The 8,525-nt window shown below is 33.4% G+C and overlaps 1 long non-coding RNA gene across 1 annotated transcript; it reads left to right on the top strand.

The window, feature by feature from the left end:
* The first annotated feature begins 1,456 nt into the window (after nucleotides 1–1,456).
* On the top strand, nucleotides 1,457–3,089 carry LOC132738217 (uncharacterized). Its single transcript, XR_009626835.1, has 3 exons — nucleotides 1,457–1,645; nucleotides 2,361–2,546; nucleotides 2,951–3,089. It is a non-coding gene; the product is annotated as an uncharacterized LOC132738217 (long non-coding RNA).
* Nucleotides 3,090–8,525: the final 5,436 nt, after the last annotated feature.

Genomic DNA, 8,525 nt, shown 5'->3' with positions numbered 1-8,525 from the left:
GTTTTTTTTAATGAGCTGCAAGCTTTCTTCCCTGACGATCTTGGTAACACATAAAATTAATGATGTTTACTTAAGTAAGTGTTATGCATTTCTGTGCAAAGTTATGTAAGGCAGTTCACACACATTCTATAAAATATGATAAACAAAATCAACAAGGAAAGGCGGCGCTCAATGAACGCAACCCCCACACGGCCCAGCAACAAGAGCCAGCGGCATGATTGTTCTAATCATAACTCGAAATACTCAGTCACTAAAGAATCAATCGCTATTTCAAGCATCGGATAAAAAAACGTTACACTCTTGCCCTTGACCCCATGTACTAGTAATTGTAAACGAGTTCTTCATCCTTGCAATTTTAAAACAACGGAAGACAGAAAGTGTCTATATTTATTTGTTAAGTTTTATTCTGGACTGAAATAAGCAACGGGAAGGGAAGGGATATTAAAGTCGGTCTGAGACGGTATTGGATGCCATTAAATCAATAATATTTTGCATCTAAATAGATGAAAAAATCAATGTTTTCGCACGAATAAATTAAATGAAGAAACGGGAAATTTATCCCAATTATAAACAAAGTCTGGGTAATTCTGGGTCATCCCTCGTATAACAATTATGCTAATGCTTTTATTGCATTTGAGTGGTCAGGTGTTCTAACAGGGAGTGGTGTAGAAAGATCCTGGTTCGAGTCATACTTAGGTAACGGCCATGCTACTGACATGACATCAATACGGGTTTGTTCAAGGAAGCGGATTAGAATGTTTTTTTTAATGAGCTGCAAGCTTTCTTCCCTGACGATCTTGGTAACACATAAAATTAATGAAATTAATTCATGGAAGGGAAGGGAAGGGAATATCACAGGCTCAGGTTTGGTATGTATGAAAACCATGAACATACTCAATCAAACCGAGCCTGCAACATTTTTATTTTGCCGTTTTGGCCTTTCTTTGGAGATTCTTATTTTCTATATTTTAACGTGAGATACAATAACTAGATATATTTTACCTGCGAAACGACTGCCATGTCCCCTGGCACAGCTTGATTTTTTGTGTGAACATCATACACAATAATATGTCAAACATGTTAAAGTGGCATAGAGAATAGCCGGTTGACATATCATGAATGAATTTTAAAACTCCTCTGGTTGCCTCTGCAAATACACTATCTCCCTACATTGTTCCAAAACAAAGTACAATGCCATCAACAATTCAATAATAAATCATTTACATAACAAGGCATCAATTACCCAAGACAAATATATATATTTATTTAGATAAATTGAAATTACTCCTCGTGACATCTTTTTTTATATTCTCTGATTGCGATGTCATTAAAAACCGATTGACTATTTGCAATCAGTTATATTGCGACACGTGGCGCCTGCCCACACCAAGTAAATTTGTATTAATCTTTCCTCTGCGTATATATATGCCCAGTTCTGTTTTGCAATAATCATATTATATCTCATAATAGCAGCCAAAGCAATATGATTTGTACTCAAATAAAAATCTGTTGGATATTGGTAGTTGTTTTGGGGATAATGTTTGAAATAAGCGATGCGGGTTTAACTGTATGCAATTGTCATTACCAAGATGGTGGTTGTCCGGCCGGCCAGAAAGAGTCAGGAAAATGCACTCTTGGAGGAAAGGTGAGTTCATTATATTTTTCTATAAATAGATGACGTATTATTTACCTCAGCTAACTTATTTCGGGGACAGTTTGGTAGTTTTGAATCGATGATTTATTTTATATGTTCCAGGAAATTTGGTAATTTTGAAATATGTTCTACAACAAAATCAAAAGTAAAGCCATAAAATAACAGTAAAATACAAGTTATTTTTCACTGGTACAAAAACATTTGCTAGTACATTGTAAATTGATAACAGCGTTAAGAGCAATTACTATTCTTGAATTAGAAAAAAAGAGACTGACTTTAAAGTGACATTAGAGGTAAATTCCGATGGATATTTATTGAAATTTCCTTAGGTCAGTTGATTTAATTTGTTGATCATACGAAGTAAATTATAAAATTAAAGATTTTTACGGCAAAATATAGACTTATTTTGATTTTAACGTGTTCAATCACTATATACCATTGGGTAGGCATAGTGTCACTTTAGTGAACTTTAAAATTGCTATTTAAATTTTGAGTAAATATCGAGAAGAAATTTATTAAACGAAATAAATTTGATAAATATCTGGAAAAAAGTGATTCCTCGGAAGCGTTAAAACAGCAAAATTACATAAAAATTGCAGATTCGGTTTGAGTGAGTCTGTACATGAGGGATTATGAAAAAGGTGCAACATCCCTCAGACGTGTTCATGCTAGATTTGCTACAAATAAAACGTTTATCTTTTTTAAGAAATATCCCCGATGCTGCTTAACTAGTGGCGTTGACGACGGGTGTGACTGTAAAGCAACATGCAATGCGAATGAATACCAGCAAGACTCGTGCACATCCGGGCATATTTGCTGTCCTAGACAGCCGAACTCACAGTACTATGATCCTGATAGGGTTCAACAGCAGTAATAAACTGGACGTTTTCAGGTAACGAACCATCTCGCCATTGCGATAATCATAATAATGAACTATATTTTTTATCTTTCATAATTAATTTAGTCTCTAAACTAAACTTTTATGGCGCAGTGTAATCTTTTTTTGTTTTGCACATATAAGCGTCAATTGAAAGATTTATAATAATTTCAAGTTATCGGCCTTCTATTTTAAGCCGAAAGCCGGTCTGTTTTTCCGTTTGACTTCCTGTAAAATATACAGGGAAGAACTGGATATAAGAAGCGTTTTCATTGTCATGACACTGCAACACTGCTTCATTTAGGCACCTTCTTATATATTTAATGATGGTTGGGAGAAAGGTTCCATTTAGATTTGTAAATTTTAAATCTCAAAAATTATAGAAACCTGTATGTTTTTTGTGGTTTTTTTTATTTCAGATCGAGAAGAATCAATGCATAGACCAAGGACCGTGACGTTTTACCTGAAACAAATAAATTGAAAACCTTAAATGTTGTTTTAAGATAGTGAGTTTTAGTAAATATTGAAGGATAAATGTAGTCACAAATCATCTGTCAATATTCTTTGTTGTTCTGCTTTTCATTCCAAGTTCATACACTCTGAGATTGTCTTGATACATTAATGTTAAGATATTAAAATTGTGAATTACAAGCAATCTTCAAGAAGACTGAAAACGAAGCTATCATGGATATAGTATGAGCAAGGGCTGTAATTAAATGTACCCTCCCTCCTGCCTCCCTTCTCCTACCCATTTAGAAACACACAAAAAACATTAATGGACACACAGGTTACTTTAATTAAACATTATTTAGAGAAAAGCTCGATTTATAAAGCACAAAATCTGAAATGAACACCACCTTTTTTACATCCGTGTCTTATTGTATAACGAAACAACAAATAGAGAAACACAACAACATTTATCATTACAACTTTTACACCCCAGGGTCTATAAAATTATACAGTCAAGCCTGTAATAAAAGGCCATCCATTAGAGGGACAAACCATGGTCTTTATTGAGTGGTCTTTATTCGGAGGCTAGTTTTGCGTTTTATCAATAAAGGATTATCTAGGAAGTGGCCTTTACACAGAGCTACCTTTATTCAGAGGTTGTTTTACACATATTTGACTGTATATTGTATTCACAAACGCCGTAATCGAAAACAAATCATAAATAAATGCAACTTTTAGATACCTACGTCTAGGAAACTAAAGATTTTTCGGACATATAAAATCACAAAATAAATAAATAAGTTTTTAACACCGTCGTTTTACAGACTTGACATCGCGATTCATTGTTAATAATTTAGGGATAATAGTCTACATTAGTGTACTGAAATTGCAGTAAGTCGTTTGAGTAACTTCCCACATTCTGGAGGTCAGAAGTGATTTTGAGTGAAAATAACAAAATTCTAATTTGATTGATTGTTGCGCAGTTAAAATGCGTATAGTATATATAAGTTTTTTTCTCTATCATAACAGGATTTATTATATTCTTATAAATGAAATATTGGCAAATATTGATGAAATAAAAAAGCTAAATTTCATTTTCCGTATTTTAACTGTAAAATTTTATTTTTCACTGCAGTGAAACATATTTTCCTATTTTCGCTGGACTACTTTTTTTTAAATTCTGCCAGTATACAAAAATTTGAGGGAAAGTCTTTCAAATTGTAATGTCAAGAAGGGACAAATGTATATAATAAATAGAAAATTCAAGTTTTTTCTATAAATACATGATTTATTTTCAAAATGTGGCATGAAAATTATCATATTTCACTCGTGGCTACAGCCACTCATGAAATATTTATTTTTATACCACTCGATGAAAATAAATCATTTATTTATAGAAAAAAACTTGAATATTTATTTTCATCGAGTGGTATGGAAATAAATATTTAAAGGCGGTAGCCATGATTGAAATTTGATTAATTTTCATACCACAAGAGGAAATTAAATCATGTGTTTATAGAAAGAACTTTAATTTTCTGTTTATTATATTTTTTTCTCTCTTTTTTACATTATAATTTGAAATACTTCCCCTTAGATGTTGTTTATTGGCTTAATTTAGAAGAATGTAGTCCGGCAAGACACCAGTGAAAAAACGGAAAATATGTATCACTGCAGTGAAAAAAAAATACTGTGAAAATACGGAAAATGTAAATACGCATTTTATTTCATCAGTATTTCTCAATATTTCATTTATTAGTATATAATAAATGAAGTTCTGGAACAAAAAACATAAGCGACTCACGATACATGTCATTCTCTCCATGTCTTAAACTATGTACATTTAGTTATACTGACTATACAAAGGCTTTGTTATAGGTTATCTTTGTTCAAGGTAGAACATATTATATATTTTTATCCTTAAAGCTGCATGCCTACAGATGAACCAAAATGTTTCAAGAAAATCAAACTTTAAAAAATTATTGAGATTTTAAGAAAAGTCAAAAGATTCAAGATAAAAGTACTAATTTCCGTGTTATGTGCTTTTTTATGACCAATTTTGAAGTATTTTTTAACATTATATCTATTGCGTTACAGTAAGGGGTATTTCTGCATATTATGACTTATTTTCTTTGTTCACTTTACAATACATTACTTTTTAATACAATTTCGTGAAAATTAGCTTGAATCTGGAGGCCTGCTGCTTAAAATTATGCATGCATTAGTACGTCTTATTTTTCTTCCGCAAATCACATCTTTTCGTTCGAGGTATATCAGCGAGGGAACGAGATACTTCATCCCCCAGACATTTCACAACTCAACATTTAAGGGACACTTCACCCCTCAAGACATTGTACTCTTCAAAATCTGTTATATACTTCACCTGTCATCCCCCGTTTTTCTATTGTACAAATTTAAATATATACATGTATTCAATTCGTAAAATGCTTTTAAGAATACAACCGCCATGCGTCGCCCGTGTCAGATGATTACATCATATCGGTCAATGCACGTCAACTACGATAACAAACGTTTTACTTTTTAAATGTTATATAAAATATAGATATTGATCTTTATATTTACCATATCTAAATACAATACATCGACTTGCGACGGATTTAAAAACAAATTTGCTGGTGGGAGCACCAAAATGCATACATGTCACTTCTATTCAAACATTTCGTACACTTTGTTCTAAATACTTTCGTACCCAATTAGGGTCAATATACTTTCCATAACTTTCGTAATGCATATTTTTCAGATCGAAATACAATTGCTATGATTCTGTTAGATCGTCAAATTGGTTTAATTTTTTGTTCAAAATTAAGTTGAAGATTTCACCCTTATGAAGTAAAATTGGTTAATTTTTAAAACATATTAATGCTTCATTCCATTTACTTTTTGTCACCAATATATGTTATAACGATTATCCTTTGATATGCCTGTGCATTTTAAATTCAATGTTTTCTGCCGATGTCCTGCTAAAGAGTTGCTTGTTGATAAGACCAAAAAGACATAATTCTGCCTTTTCCAGTGTTGGGGATGGGGTATGAATGGTAGCTTGCAGTTAACCTTACTGCCCATGAACTTGCTCGATCAAACCGACCCTGAGATTTTTTTCCAAATATTCCAAATTTTGAGCTAGCTTGAAACTTCCCAACTTCATGATCGAAATACAAAATTATCCAAAGACGAATTATATACTTTTGTTGACATTCGAGCCATTTCGAAGTACAAAATCATCCAATGTTGAATTTCGTGCTGAAGTGTAATTCTAAGTCAGTTCGAAGATCGAAATCCAAAATCATTCAAAGCGGAATTTCAAGCTGGAGTTTAATTTTGTGATTGAATTAAATTTCTAGCAAGCTCTAAAATCGAAACTCAAAATCATTCAAAACTGAATTTCGTCCTGGAGTTGACTTTAAAGCCTGCTCGAAAATCGAAATCCAAAACTTATAGTAGTTGATTTTCCAGCTTGAGTTGATTTGCGAGCCAGCCCGAAGATTCGGAATTTCGATCTACAAGCTACCTCGGAATTCAAGTCCAGCTCGAAATTCAGGTTTGACAGATTTTGAATTTCGATCTTCACGCTACCTCGAAATACAATTCTAGATCGAAACCCATCTCATGTAAACTATGTATTCAGATCCTCGAGCTGGCTCGAAATTCAACTTCAGAAAAAAAATCAACTCAAAATGATTTTAAATGTCGGTCTGCAAGCTGACTCAAATATCAACTTCAGAAAGAAATTCAAATTTGAATTGTTTTGATATTGGACCTCCGAGCTACCAAAAATACAATCCAGCTCGAAATCCATCTCATATTAACTATGAATTCAGATCTCCGAGCTATCTTGGAAATCATCTCCAGATCAAAATTTATGTTTGAATGGTTTTTAATTTCAATCTTCAAGTTACCTTGAAATTTAAGCCGAACTCGAAATTCATCTCATGTAAACTGTAAATTCAGATCTTCGAGCTGAATTGAAATTTAACTTCAGCACGAAATTCAAATATTTTATATAATTTAGATATTGGAACTCCGAGCTACCACGAAATTCAACCTCAGGTCGAAATATAGTTTTGAATGATTACGAATTTCGATCTTCAAGTTACCTTGGAGTTCAACCCAACTCGAAATTAATCGCATGGAAACTATTAGCTGGCTCGAAATTCAGTACCAGTAAGAAATGCAACTTTAAATGATATTCAAGTTGCCTCGAAATTCAATTAATGTTTATATTAAAAGAATTTCCTTTTTCATGCCGGCTCAAAATACAACTCGAGCATGAATTCACCAAATGTTTTATCTCCGGGCTTGCTCGAAACTATCTCCAACACTATAGCTTTGAATGATTTTGAATATCGATCTTCAAGCTGCCCCGAAATTTAACTCTAGCACGAAATTCTACATATATTCTTTTTCAATTACGATTATCGAAAAATCAAAAATAAACTCGGATTTGATATATCGATCTTGTGCCCTGGCCTTTTTTTGTTTGGGGTCTGTCTGGGCTCCTTGCCACTGGTTCTTGTTGCTGAGTCGAATGGTGGTTGAGTTCATTGAACGCCGCCTTTCCTTGTTGATCTTGTTTATCATATTTCAAGTTGGCTCGAAGTTCAAAAGTAGCTCATAATTAGGAATATTTTTAATTTCGTTCTTCGATTATTGATGTCACTGCTAACTTCTTGTGCAAGTTACCGTCCACGCCCCCTAGCACCGGCTCAAGCAGAATTCAACATTTAAACATGAAATAGTAAAATTTTGAATTTAGAAACATCCACAGATGTGTTCATACGGCGGTTATCATGGAAGCTTCAATGTGACACAGTAGTGCCATTCCATGAAAAGCGGCGCGTGGACCCCAAGTAATAAAAAGCGTGTGCCCAAAACGAGAAAACAATGGGCGGAACTAAATAAAATGGAATTTTGAAAGGGGATCAGAGGTTATGAAGCCTGCGTATCACAGATAAGACGTCAAAAGACAAATTTAAAGAGCAGGCAACATATCCTAAGGGTGATTCAACTTTATTCAAGTAGGAATATTGGAACCATCCAACTAGAAAATGCCGAAAAGTTGAAACTAAAAATACCACAAGCACAACAATAATGTCGTGCTGAAAGATCTTCAAGGATCGGAAATATAACATCATTGATTAAATGTACGGGGGGACTTTTAACAGCCGCCACACGGCACAAATAACACGGATGTGATCATAAAATAGATAAATACAGAACCCCTAAAGAAAGCCCAACACGGCAAAATTGAAAATGTTCATTAAAATGAATTCAGTCCGTGTGTTAGTAATCAATGTTGGAAGTTCAAGTAAGTGTCAGAACCCCCTCATTGACCACATATTGCTTATCAAATGATTTAATACCATCCACTACCCTTAACTTTAAATCAACCTACACACCTCCCGCCATACTGTCAAGATAATAACATAAATAATTATAAAAATGCGCCAGTTGGACGTCATGTAAACGTGTTATTAACCTAAAGCATTTTAGTAACTTGTATATAAAAGACTAAAATCAGCTTCGGAC

The sequence above is a fragment of the Ruditapes philippinarum genome, unplaced genomic scaffold (genome assembly GCF_026571515.1).
Source record: "Ruditapes philippinarum isolate M1 unplaced genomic scaffold, ASM2657151v2 ctg9760_1_1_1_1, whole genome shotgun sequence".
NCBI classification, from domain to species: Eukaryota; Metazoa; Mollusca; class Bivalvia; order Venerida; family Veneridae; genus Ruditapes; species Ruditapes philippinarum.
Note: the sequence above shows the minus strand (reverse complement) of the source record. Positions and strands in the feature narration are given on the sequence as shown.